General features: G+C 46.3%; 1 long non-coding RNA gene across 2 annotated transcripts in view; it reads right to left on the reverse strand.

Annotated features, from left to right (window-relative positions):
* Positions 1–13,115, reverse strand: part of LOC132538111 (uncharacterized) — a 50,095-nt gene extending 36,980 nt beyond the window's left edge. For both annotated transcript variants that reach the window (XR_009549519.1, XR_009549520.1), the window contains exon 1: positions 12,285–13,115. This is a non-coding gene — a long non-coding RNA (uncharacterized LOC132538111). The remainder of the gene's footprint in view (positions 1–12,284) is intronic.
* Between the last annotated feature and the right edge of the window lie 327 nt (positions 13,116–13,442).

Here is a 13,442-nt window from a genome sequence, read left to right on the forward strand (position 1 = left end):
AGAAGTAGAAACTGAACACATTGCAGAAATATGGGGTAGAGGAAGTGAAAAAGATGGGGAAAGAAAAGATGTGAGAAATGAGAATAAGAGCAATGGGGTGGAGAAAGAGGGTGTAAGAGAGAGATCTAGCAGGTTACTACCTAATAAGCCTGCTAGTCCCAAATTCTGTGGAGGAGGGCAGGGTGGGACCCAAGATGGCCGGTGGGCAAGGGAGGTGCCTTGGGACACTGAGCCTGGCACGCTGGACATGGGCCACATTTGACACACCACCAAAAGACAGACATCTGTCTCTGAGTCAGCCCCTTTCTTCACAGCCCTACCTGCCCCACCTCTTGGGCTAATGTTCCTGAGATAATTACAGAAAGCTGGCCCAACTGGGGATTTATGAGCCTAGGGAGAACCTGGCACTGAAGGTGAAAGACAGATGGAAGGCTGGGGGCAGAAGGAGTCACAGCTCCCCACTGAGATGAGTGGACACCGAAGGCTCCTACAGACTAGACTGGGTCCACAAGCAGCCACAGACAGAAGGAATCCAAGGCCTATCCAGATGGATGTCTGGGCCCCAAAGTCAACTTCATCATTCAACCTTTTACCTTTCCATCAACTATTCCTTCTACTACCCCTTCCACCTTGCCACCAAATGTTTTCCACACCTGCCTTCTTTCCAACACTTGAACAGTTGCTCTTCCCATTCATCAATGATGGTCTCCTCTCTAACATCTTCATTCATCTAAAATCCTCCAATGGAACCAGGTGGTGGTGCACCAGGTAAAGTGCTTACATTACAGTGCACAAAGATCCAGGTTCAATCCCCTGGTCCCCACCTGCAGGGGGAAAGCTTCATGAGTGGTGAAGCAGAGCTATAGGTATCTCTCTGTCTCTCCCTCTCTCTATCTCCCCCTCTCAATTTCTCTCTATCTCTATCCAATAATAAATAAATAAACATTTTTAAAAATAATAAAAATAAAACCCTCCATTTGCCTACCTTCACCCATCTGTCAAGCCATCAGTCTATCAAAGTTTGCATGATTCATCGACTAACTTCTCTCTCCAACTGCTAGTCCTGTTTCCATCTGCCCACCTGCTCTTATCATATAATATTCCCATATTTTCATCAATCCCTTCAACCTCTGCATACCTTATAGTCACACCATGTCTTCTACCCCTCTACCAATACACTCATCCATGATTCAGCATCTGGACCTGCCAATATCTTTCCCAACTGATACTTCTTCTACCTAGGCACCATATCTCCCAAACTCTTCCATTTTTCTACCCACACAAATCTCCAACCTCTCTATACATTTACTATCTACCCTCTGTTCCCTGTACCAATGTATCATCAACTCTTCCCATCCATGCAGACAATTTCTTGCCAATCCATCAATACATGTAGCTAGCTACCACCCAGTCATTCAGTCAGTAATCTTCCCACAAAGACATCAGTCTCTTCCCACAATGCTTACTTCTTCATCCACCAAGCCCTCAGCACTCCATTGCCCTTCTGTATACCCACTGTTTTTACAAAGATCTCAAATAAGCCCTTGCAGAGGTTCAGTGAAAAAAAAGTGGACTGGTCTGGTAGAATAGCTCACTTGTATACTGTGCTGCTTTGTCATGTGTGCAAGGCAAGTTTGAGCCTGGCCACTACCACACTGAAGGAAGCTTTAGTGTTGTGTTATCTATCTATTTATTTATCTATCTATATCTATCTATCTACTTATCTAAAAGAAACAGAGAAAATGGAGGGGAGGGAAGAGGAAGAGAGAGAGAGAGAGAGAGAGAGAGAGAGAGAGAGAAAGAGAGACACTGGGTTTGTAGAATGTGCACATAGGGATATAATCACACAAGGGCAATGTAGCTCTATCTCCCAGCTCCTTCACAGCCTTGGAAGGCTCCTCAAAGCCAATAAGGAAGCTGGTCAGAGAAGAAAGAGGAGTGGGGTAAAGGTTCTTTTACCTGTGTTAAGGATGCTGGTAAAGTTAATTACAACCATCTGCACACGCTCCCAGCTAACTGGACAGTACAGAGGAAGCCTCACCCCGCTGATTGCTGCCCTGTCCTGCCTTACCTAGCCTGATGGGGCACATTCAGGCCACAGGCCCCTCCTCCACCTGAGCCCAAGCATTCTAAACTAGCTCCTAATACTGAACAGGTGACTCCAGGTTGAACCAAGGGGTTATAGGTGGTCCCAGCACTGCAGAAACCTACTGAGTCCCCTATGGTCCCAACTAATCTCAAATGCAAGCAGACCCCTTGTGACATATAGGTCACTTTTGATCAAAGTCATAAAGACCACAGGGAAAGACACTATATCAAACCCAGATGTAGGCTATCACATCAGAAAGGCTATCTTCGGTGTTGGTAGATATCTTGATGCACTTTTCAGCTGTGTGACCTTTCCAAATCACTTCACCTCTCTGAGTCACTGTATTTTCATTTTTAAAAAGAAGGGTACACTGTGATTAAAAATATGTAGACACCGAGATAAGTCTGACACACAGGAAACCTTCATAGAAAATCAGACTGCCTTTCCTTCACTCAGACTGGCCCTGGGGACTGAGGCCTAGGACCCTGAATATAAAAGAAAAATGGACTCCTTTCCAGATCCAGCCCATTCTGCCTGGGGCAAAAAGTTAAACCTGCCCCAGAGCTCTCTGCATCAGCATTCCACAGAAAACTTTTTTTCCAGGGAATTGTAAAATGCCTATTTTACTTTTTGGTGAAAGCTGACCAGAGCTGGAATCAAATTACTTTTGCAAATTGTGAAAACCAGCTTTGGACCTATGTAAGTCCCTCACTAAAACACAAACTGACAGGCCGGTGTGTGACTTTCTGTGACTTGGGCTTCTAGAGTGGAGTTCAGCGAGTGATGGGTCTAATTGCTTTTGATATCTAGAAAAGCTAATTAAGGTAATAATACTTGGCACTTGTATAATAATAATAAAAATAATGACCCTTTATATGTAAGCAGCGTCTTTCATCCAAGGATCACAAAGCCTTTACAAACATTAATTAATCTTCACAGCTCACCTGTGAGGTGGGTGTAATTAGCCCCATTTTACAGCTGAATGAATTTAGGCATGGACAGGGTAAGGGATGTGGCAGAGATCACACACCACAACTACTGCCAAGATGGGGGTGGTTTGAAGATTCCAGAAGCCACACGTCAAGCTCCCCAAGTTCTCTGTCCATCCTTTGAGCAAATTCCCCCACTCCAAGACTCCAAGCTCCCTGCCAACCAACCATAAAGAAAAGCAGTATGCTGTGTAGCCTGGAGCTAGCCCCTGCCCTTCTCTGAGCTTTTTCTTCCTTCCCCCATAAAGCAAGAAGACTGGGCTCCTTGCTGCTTTACAGCCCCCATGACCAGGCCCAAAACTGTCATCCTGTTTCTGATTACCCTGGTAGGTTTTCCTGACTTTGAAGTCACCAACAAAGACCCACGATCAGGGCTGGCAAAATAGTTCACTTGGATAGTTCATTGCTTTACCTTGTGAGCTACTCCGGTTCCAACGTGCCTCCCCCCACCCCATGCACTAAAGGAAGCTTGTGTTTTGTGCTCTCTCTCTCTCTCTCTCTCTCTCTCTCTCTCTCTCTCTCCTTCTCTGTTTTTAAGAAATAAAACAGACAGAGGCCAGAAGGTGACTCACATACTACAGTGCACAAGGACATGCGTTCAAGCCCCTTGTCCTCACCTGCAGGGGGAAATCTTCACAAGTGATGAAGCAGGGCTGCAGGTGTCTCTCTGTCTCTTTTCCTCTCTATCTCCCCCTCCCCTCTCAATCTAGTTCTGTCTCTATTCAATAATAATTTTTTTAATTTAAAAAGAAAAAACAATAACAACAAAAAGAAAAGACTCAGGATCAGTCCCTTTGCAACTGGGTGGTCAGATTGAGCAAATCAAAGTACAGATACCTATTCACTTTGTAAAAAAAAAAGTTACATGTTAGCATAGGTACATCCTAAGAAATACTGAGGATACCAGGTTCCAGATGCTACCATGATGCCAACCTGACTTCTCTGGGCAGATGACCCCACCAATGTGTCCTGGAGCCCCAACTCCCCAGATCCCTACCCCATTAGGGAAAGAGAGAGATAGGCTGGGAGTATGGATCAATCTGCCAACACCCATGTTCAGTGGAGAAGTAATTACAAAAGCCAGACCTTCCACTTTCTGTACCCATAATGATCCTGGGTCCATACTCCCAGAGGGATAAAGAATAGGAAAGCTTTCAAGAGAGGTGGTGGGGGATGGGATAGGGAGTTCTGGTGGTGGGAACTGTATGGAATTGTACCCCTCTTATGGTCTTGTCAATATCTCCATTTTATAAATAAAAAAATTTGAAAAAGTCATACTGAGGATGTACTTATACTCAAACACAATGTGTTGTTTGTCTGAAATTCCAGTGGAAGAGTTCATCCTGCACTTTGCCTGACAGCTCTGCTTCTAGCTCCAGGTTGCTGAGCAAAGCTGGCTGGGCCCACATTGCTGATCCCCTGTACTCCCTGACCCATGCCTAGCAAGCATTCCCCACCCTCTACCCCCCAAGGGCACTGGAAGGAGTCGAGAAACAACAAGGGTCCCACATGCCTCCTCTGCCTCCACTGACACCACCCACCACTGCACAGTGTTCAGAAAACACAGACCAAGCTCCTAATTGCTTCCCTTTAAGATCCTGCAAACTTATCTGGCATCATGTGAGCCCCAGTCACCACCATCATATGCACTTCTAGTCTTGGTGTACTTAGCATGCCTATCACTCAGCCTCCAACCTTAATTTCTGCTGTGCCCTCCACCTGGTGTGCTGCTCTGTTGTCTTCTGGAAAATGACCACCTGTCTCTGCAGGACTCTTAGTAGGGCAATTCTCAGTGTCACATCTTCAGGGAAGCTTTCTCTCCACTTTGTTCATTTCTGAACCTCTACAATCCCGTGTGTGTGTGTGTGTGTATGTGTGTGTGTGTGTGTGTGTGTGTGTGTGTGTGTGTGTGTGTGTGATGATAATTCCCCCATTACCAGCACAACTGTACTATTTCTTAAAATGTTTTTATTTATTTATTTTGGATCCCGACAGAAATCGAGAAAGAAAGGGGAGATTGTGTGTGTGTGTGTGTGTGTGTGTGTGTGAGAGAGAGAGAGAGAGAGAGAGAGAGAGAGGGAGAAAGATAGAGAGAGATCTGCAAGACTATGTCAGCCAGCACTTGGGAAGCTTTTCTCCTGCAGGTGGGGGCAGGGGGCTTGAACCCCAGTTCTTGCTCACTGTAATGTACAAACTCAACCAGGTGCACCACCACCTGGCTCCCAACTGTGCTATTTCTTGATTGTGGTGCATGTTCTCCCTGCTGCCTGGAATTCCAGCAAACTAAGTCTTCAAACCTGATCAAGTCATTCATCCATTGAAGCCATATTTATTATGTGTTTTCCATATGGTCAACTCACAATCCCTGCCCTTACACATTTAACAGTCTAGTGGAGAAGTTGGAACACCTTTTCTCTAAAGAGCCTGACAGTAAATATTTTAAGTCTAGCAGATCAAAGGGTTGCAAGTACTTGACTCTGCCCTTGTAGCAGGAAAGAGCCATCAGCAAACATAAGGGCATGGCTGTTGTTCCAATAACACTTTGCTACAAAAGTCAGCAGTGAGCTACATATGATTATAGCTGGTCCTGTGTTAGAAACAGACATTGAATAAGTGCCATACAGGTATCCGATAGCTGTGAAAAACAACCTTAAATTATATGAGGCAGAAACTTTGCAAAAATAAATAAATCATTCTCCCTATTGGGACCTTACTTATGTCAGTAACCCACTGCCTCTGCTTTACAGTCCCAAGGCTAAGGTATCCTATTCAAAGCACCAAGCCTGCCTTTTCTTTTTTATTTATCATCATTATTATTTATTTATTTATTTATTCCCACCTGAGTTACTGCTGGGATTCAGTGTCTGTACAGTGAATCTACCATTCTAGTAGCTGTTTTTACTTTTTTTTTCCTTTTCTTCTTTCTTTTTATTTGATATAACAGAGAGAAACTGAGAGGGAAAGGGTAAGTAGAAGGGAAAAGACATCTATAGCCCTGTTTCACTGTTCATGACGCTTCCCCCTTGAAGGTGGGAACTGGGGGCCTGAACTTGGATCCTTGAGCATGGTAACATGTGCACTCAACTGGGTACTCCACCACCCACATAACTTGAACCTCCCTTTTTAACCCAGAGGACTTGTACTCACCTTTGATCCCACCTCCTATTATAAAAAAGGACCCCATCCCATCACACTGACACTGCTTAGGGCTGGGCTAAGGTAAGCCTTCTCCAACTCTTCCCTCTAAGAGGTCTCTCTCTCTCTCTCTCTCTCTCTCTCTCTCTCTCTCTCTATCCTATCACCACTCCTGATTGTTCCCTTCTGAATACCAACCCAGGCTGAGTGGAATTAGGAGTCTCATTTACTAGCAAGTGCCTATGCTCCTGTAGTTGAGTGAAAGTATCATATTTGGAAATATTAACCCTCTCCAGAGACCCCAGGTCATATGAAGGACCGGATGTTTCCAGAACTGTGGCTTTTTATCCCTTCCTTTAATTTCTTCATCCTGCTGAACTGCAGGATGAGGTGTCAAGACATATATCCACCTTACACACACACACACACACACACTGAATCCTTGTCTTCTGTGCATCCAAGCACATGCACTGTACATGGACTCATGCACACCTTAAGCAAGTGGACATATACAAATTCCTGCTTTGCACATATGCTCACATCCAGATTCCATCACAGACACATCTAGAAACACACAGACCCTGAAATCTTGCCCCAGACCTACATGTGTGTTCACATGCTATAAGCATGTGTGTTATGCACATGTATGTGTGCACATGGGAAAACACTATAGTACTGTGTTCAAGCACACATACTCTATATGCATATACTATGAAATGCAGCCCCACCAAGTGTCTTGCAGTAGGAACTGGCCATGAAAATCATACCCTTGGCATTGCCGGACTGCCAGCTCTGTCTGGATTGCTGCTGCCAATCTCAGCTCTCAGGCAGGCCACAGGAAGTCACCCTTTCCCTGGCTGCCAAATTCCAGTCACCTCTGACATTCTCCACCCCCCAAGGACAGAAATTTCTCTGACTTCCTGTGACCCACCCACCAGGGCACTTTGTACACACACACACAGACCCACCCCGCCGCCCTGACACACACCAACAAACACACTGCAGCATGTGGTGGGAGGAGATAAAGTGAGTTCTGTGTCCTAGATGTCACAGTTAGACCAGCTTCCTTGGCCTCCCTGGGGGGTCAGGGTCTGGCATGTTGGAGCCTCCAGGGAAGGAGCTTGGGCTAAGTCCAAGGTCAGAATGTCCTGTTATCTGAAGGACACTAACAACTTTCCTGCCCTGTTTCCCTCTGCTTCCCAACACATCTAACAGCCTTGAGGGGCTCACCATGCCCAGCAGACATGAATTGCCTCCATGAACACACACTCATGGCTCCTCTGACTCTCAGTGAGCTACCAGGCTTTCGCCTTCGTTCTACAGGCTGGCAGCACAAGGAGCAGCAATGGAGACTATGAGTAAGAAGCAGAAGAACCAATCCCCAGTCACTGTTAAACTGATCAGCCAGCTGGATCTGGATCCCTGTGATCTCCTCATATCAAACCATTCATTGATTTATATTTTTAAAAATCTGTGTTAAAACTGTATCCAGGAGTGAGAGTAGTACAGGGAATTCTATGGTAAATAGACAGAAGTCACTGGCTCCACTGGAGAATAAAAACCTGAGTATCAAAGGAACCTACTACCTTGGCCTGCTGTTACCAGGAAGTTTTCATTTAAGTGATATTAGTTATATACATAAAGATAGACAGATAGTTATAGGACCAACCCATATCTGCGATCTTAGGAGAACTACTGCAGTTTCCAGTGGAGGGGATGGGACACAGAACTCTGGTAGTGGGAAACCCTATGAAATTATACTCCTATGATCTTATAATTTTATAACCCAATATTTAATCACTAATTAAAATTTTTAATAATAATAGTTGGAGGATTTTTTTTAAAAGACATGATATTAGACTTCAGTGTAGAAAGCCAGTGTAGCATGTGCATGAAGAACAAGCTAGACAAAAATCAACAGCAAAAGCAAAAAGCCAGAGACAGGGTCTGATGAATAAATGAATGACCACTAGAGGCTTCCAAATGAGACTTGCCACGGGTTATGGGGATTCCCAGGACTCCACTGGCCAAAGATGACTAGATCTTCTCCTGGGGCCTTAGTCTTCTGTGGCCTCCACACACCTATATCTAGACACCAACACCTGTGTCCAGGTATTCAAGGACATGAAGTGACCACAGGTGTGTAACTCCATGCAGTCACAGTCTTGTATCTTAGAATGAGATAAGCAGTACATTTTTAGCACACTTCCCCTCAGGCGGGGTGAACAGACAGTTCCTGCTTTCTCTGTATTACTGACTCAGTTCATTTAGCCCACTAAGGTAGCAAATGTTTAGCCCCCCCCCCCATGCTTACAAATGAAAACACAAAGATTTCTAGACAAGAGGCATTTGTCCAACGTGATGTAGTCAGTGACAGAGCTGAGATGCCAAGATCCATGCTCTTTTATCATCAAAGCAAAAAGGCCCCAAACTCCTTCTGTCCACAGTCCTTCCACATCTATTCATCCACACTACAGTCCAACCACACTGAACTGCACCCCTTGGGGTCTCCCAAACACACAGTCTTGGGTCTGTACGTTCCCTCCTGCTTCTTTCACACAGTACATAACTCCTAATGGCAGCCATTGCTTTGATTTGTTTGCCAAACACTTGTCAAGCAGATTACCATGCAGACTTTGTGTTAAGCATTATTTGTACATACTCTTATTCTGCCTTTATTGTGACCTCATGAAAGTTCTGTTCTCTACTGCACTTCAAAAATGGTTAGACTGAACCAGGGAGCGGTTAGTTCACAGAGTGGCAGAGCATAGAATAGACTCATTCCATCTTGACTCATGGGCCTCAACTGTTAGTGCAACCTTGGACTGCATTCCGCTTATCTTTGGCTTCTGAGAAGAAGATCTGAGGGGAGACAGAAAGATAGAAAGAAGGAAAAAGAAGGCCAGCACAAAAAGCAAACCAAAAGCTTTTGACCATACTTGGATGGGCTGTGTGAGTAGAGCAACCGCATCAACATTCACCCACATTTCATTATGCATAGGATGAGAATATGGAAGAGTGGAAAGAATTATACCATAAACACCCATGAATGCCACCACCTGAATTTAACAGTTAGCCTCTTTGTACCACATGTAACCATCGACACTGTTAAAATGGGAGACACTTTGTAGGTTTTTCTAACAAGGATGAATTGCCTTGAAAGAGCCATGGTGAGTGACTTAGTTTGGGGGACAAAGGGTCCAAGAACAGTTCACATGAATTTATGTAAAAATGTAAAAGTACATATACACACGGGGTGGGCGGGAAGAGTGCGGGGAGGGAAGTCCAGTTCTTTTCCATCCACTATCCCCATGGGAAACAGCGGTGAAGCCATGAAGCCACCAGGAGCTCTCAGGCCTCCGGGGTCAGGTTAGGGGGGTGGGGTGTTTCCCTAATTGGCCTCCTTGTCGTTCACCACACAGAGGAAACAGCCTCTAGCTTCAGCCTCCAAATGACAGGAAACGCCATGGAGGGCTACTTGGGCAGTAATTACTACTTTGAGAAAGGAGGGGAAGAAAAGCTGAGGGGAAATCGTTCCAACTCAATCTGCTCGTTGGGGGGATGGGAAGATGTTTCAAGGAAAAGACATTTTGAAAAACCTTCAATCAATCTGACAAGCAATTATCTGCTTAGCTGCTGGTACAAATCCCCCATGGAGGACTGGTGCCCCTCCCAGGAAAACAAGAGCCCCAGACTAACACTCAGGCCCCTCCCCCCTGTCTCACCACCTCCCACCCCCTACCCCACCCCCAGAAGCCGGAAGAGTTAACAAGGAGATTGAGACCCTGCCTGGGAAGACTCTGGGCATACTAGTACTATGAGGGCGTGGCTGCCTGATTCTTTCCCCCTAATTTTCATGTCCTTGAGTGTGCTTGCACATGTGCATGCGCGCGCGCACACACACACACACACACACACACTCACACTCACACACACATACAAATACTGTGACTCTATAGCCTGCCTAGTGTCTTAGAGAATTCTCCTGATTCAAACAATTGCTCAGACCCCAGATAGCTACAGGTGTTCTCACACTGCATTAATTCATTCAACAAGAATCTTCCTGAAAAGAAAATTCATTCGCTATGGTATCCAAACATCCAGTATCTGAACATCGGAAGAGAAGCCTGAGAGGTAGCTATGATCTTCCAAATACAACTGTGGGAGAAAATCATTGCCATTTACCATGAGACTCCTAACCCTGTTTGGGACAGCAGCACAAAGGACTTGAGAGAGCCTATCTGAAGGGCAAGAACCAGTGTAAAAAGCAAGCACTGGGCCCTGTGAAGTCAGGACACAGGAGTCTTCTCTCTGCCAGCCTCAGACACCTGCTCTGGCAGCAGCTTTCTGCTGGTCCCTGGCCCTAAGGCTGACTCAGAGAACTGTAGAGCACCATGGCAGACAGAATAGAAAAGCTTCCCAGTGTCCTGCCAGGGAGTGGGTCTTGCAATTACCCCATCCTTCTGAACAAAAGCCCAGCAGCACAGAGCAGGGATTAACAGCTCAGTCCCCAAACCCACAGCCTTGCCCATGACCCACCTCCAATCCCTTCCCCACCTAGTGCTTCTTTCCCTGTCTCTGGGTCTGTCCCTCTTTCTGTCTCGTTTTTTGTCTCTGCCTCTCTGTGCCTGTCTATCTCTGGTCTTCTGTCTGTCTCTGTAGTTCTCTCTATCTCTATCTCTCTTTTACATATGCACCTACAGAGTCCCTCTAAAGCACATTCAGATGATGTATGTCCCAAAGCTAGAGGAAAATGCAGCCAAGTGATACTCGAGGCCCCCTCACCTCCCGCACCCAGCACACACAATCACACCTGTGCATCCACAGTGGTGGATACACGTGCTCTTCCCAGTGCAGGCACAGACTTACCTTGGTGCTTATACCCACCACACACTCACATCTCCATATCACAAAGCAGTCTTCCTCTCTGGCAGTCCTTTATCTTTGGAGAGAAAGCACCAAAAGAAAGAGGCCTCAGACTTTGTGAAGGCAAACAACAGTATTGCAACCCTGTCCCTAACTGGTAGAGAACCTAGAACCTGTCCTGATCGATGCTCAGTCAGAAGCAAGAAAGAAAACCCAGGGCTAGAAGCCAGTAAATCTGCAAATGACAAAAGTTTCCCAGTTGGAGGCAGTGGCAATAGAAGCAGACAGGAGCATTCTGGAACCCTGGCTGACAAGAGCCTACGACCATGGCTAAAATATCAGAGACCTCAGGGGACTGAAAGATGTCTGAGGTGAAAGGCCTGGTGGAGCAGTCACACTTCCAGGAAGGAGCACCAACAAGGTGATGCATCCTGTCCTATGCAGAAGAACAGTGTATGGGCTCCCTGGCATCTTGGAAACTACCAAGATTAGTCTGAACCTTCTCAGGGTAAGAAAGCAGAGCTGGCAAGTGAAGGGATTTGCTCAGTCTTCACACAGTCACTAGCATCTAAGGGTCACTCACATCCAAGCCCTCTAATTCTGAAACCACTTTGAGAGATCAATGGCCTAAATGAGACTCTCATCTAATGCAGAGCAAATCCTCAATAAATATCAACTAGTCTCACCCCTGCTGCAGTCCACTTTGGAAACCCAAGAAGATCACAGCAGCAAAGCTGAGTGCACCCCACCACCACCACAGTGTGAAACACTGGTCACCGCCATGAATTTGAACTTGGGCCTTAGGTATAGGTCAAGAGCAAAGTCCACATCCAGCCGGGAGGGTACCACACACCAAGCTTTGGCACAACAGCTCCAATCTCTGTGGGGGTCAGAGTATGTGGGCCGAACTGGGATCTGCCCAGCGCTGGGCAGAAAGGTGGACACTGACCCTGGGCAAATCTGCCTTTCTCTGCAGCCCCAGGAAGTAGGTGCTACTTCCCTTAAGTTTCTGCCATCTGGAAAAGGACTGAGTCCACCTTATCCAGGCCCAGGGGCCTCAGTAATCTATGCCTTCCCCTTTCTCCCACCATGGACACTCTCAACAATCACTTCACACACTCTGGGGCACACAGAACATGTTATCTCCAAGGTCATCGACAGGGAGAGGAAAGCGTGTACAGATGGGGCAAAATCATTCTGCTCACCTGGCACAGGAGGGAGGTGGTTGTTTGCTCTCCCAGGACATTTCATTTTGCCTTGAGTGTTTAGCAAGATATATCTGATGCACGGGCAGGCGGGGACACTGCTTACTATGTCCCTGTGAGGACACACCCTCGTGTTTTATGACCAGGACAACCCCAGTGCAAGATCAGCCTCAAGTGAAACCCAGCCCCCATCTTCTGATGGCATAGCACGAACAGACGCAGAAACTCTGCACTTGCAACAGAGCCGGGGCACACGGCCAACCCCCCTCCATCTAGCCCAACATCCATGTCATCAGTATTTACAACATCTACCGGCGCCCAGCCTTGCATTAGGGATTAGAGATTCAGGGACAAATGCCACACTGCTCTTTCTCTCCCGAACTCTTGGTCCTGAGATGGAGATGGTGCAAGTAATGCCATCAGTAGTGCCATGGCAGTATAGGGACTTGGACAAAATGCAGGGTTCTGTCCTTCCCCGGCAATGTGACCCTCATTATTGTCCCCAGCAAGTCTCCAGATAGTGGCTTGATGATGTTGGGGGGATCACACAGAGGACCACTTGTAAACGCAAGGAACTGTGCTGACACATTGACACACTGTGTCCATAGCAGCCATTCACTCTTGAAGCTGTTAAATTCTGTGAAGTGTTACAACAATATCCAGCCTACTCACTTTTGTCAAATAGACAACATACAGGGGAGCATTGTAAAACTGCACAGTGCTTGTTTGATTCCTCAGTCTTGCAGCAAATACTCCTGAGCACCTGCCATGAGCCTGAACAGGTGATGGGGATGCAAGGGAGGCATAGATGTTGTTTCCAGTGGCATTGAGGCATCTAGGAAAGAAGATCACCAACCTGTGAGGATCCTAACTATGAGCCTGGTGTGATAAATGCAGCAATGCAAGTTTCTACAGAGTAAGGCAAAGAAGGAGGACAGCAGCTAACTGGGGAGTTAAGAGTAGGCTTCTTTCCTTCTTTCCACTGTCACTGGTCATCTCCATCAGGAACAACATAATGGATCCCTTTGTGGGTCCCTATATGACCTTGCCCTCAGTGTGGATCAATGATGGTAGGGACAGCCCCATTCTCCAAAGGGAGGTTGAGCAACATACTCTATCACTCGAGGAAGATTGGTCCTGAAATTAGTGCATCCTAGA

This window comes from Erinaceus europaeus, chromosome 1 (assembly GCF_950295315.1).
Source record: "Erinaceus europaeus chromosome 1, mEriEur2.1, whole genome shotgun sequence".
Lineage (NCBI taxonomy): Eukaryota > Metazoa > Chordata > Mammalia > Eulipotyphla > Erinaceidae > Erinaceus > Erinaceus europaeus.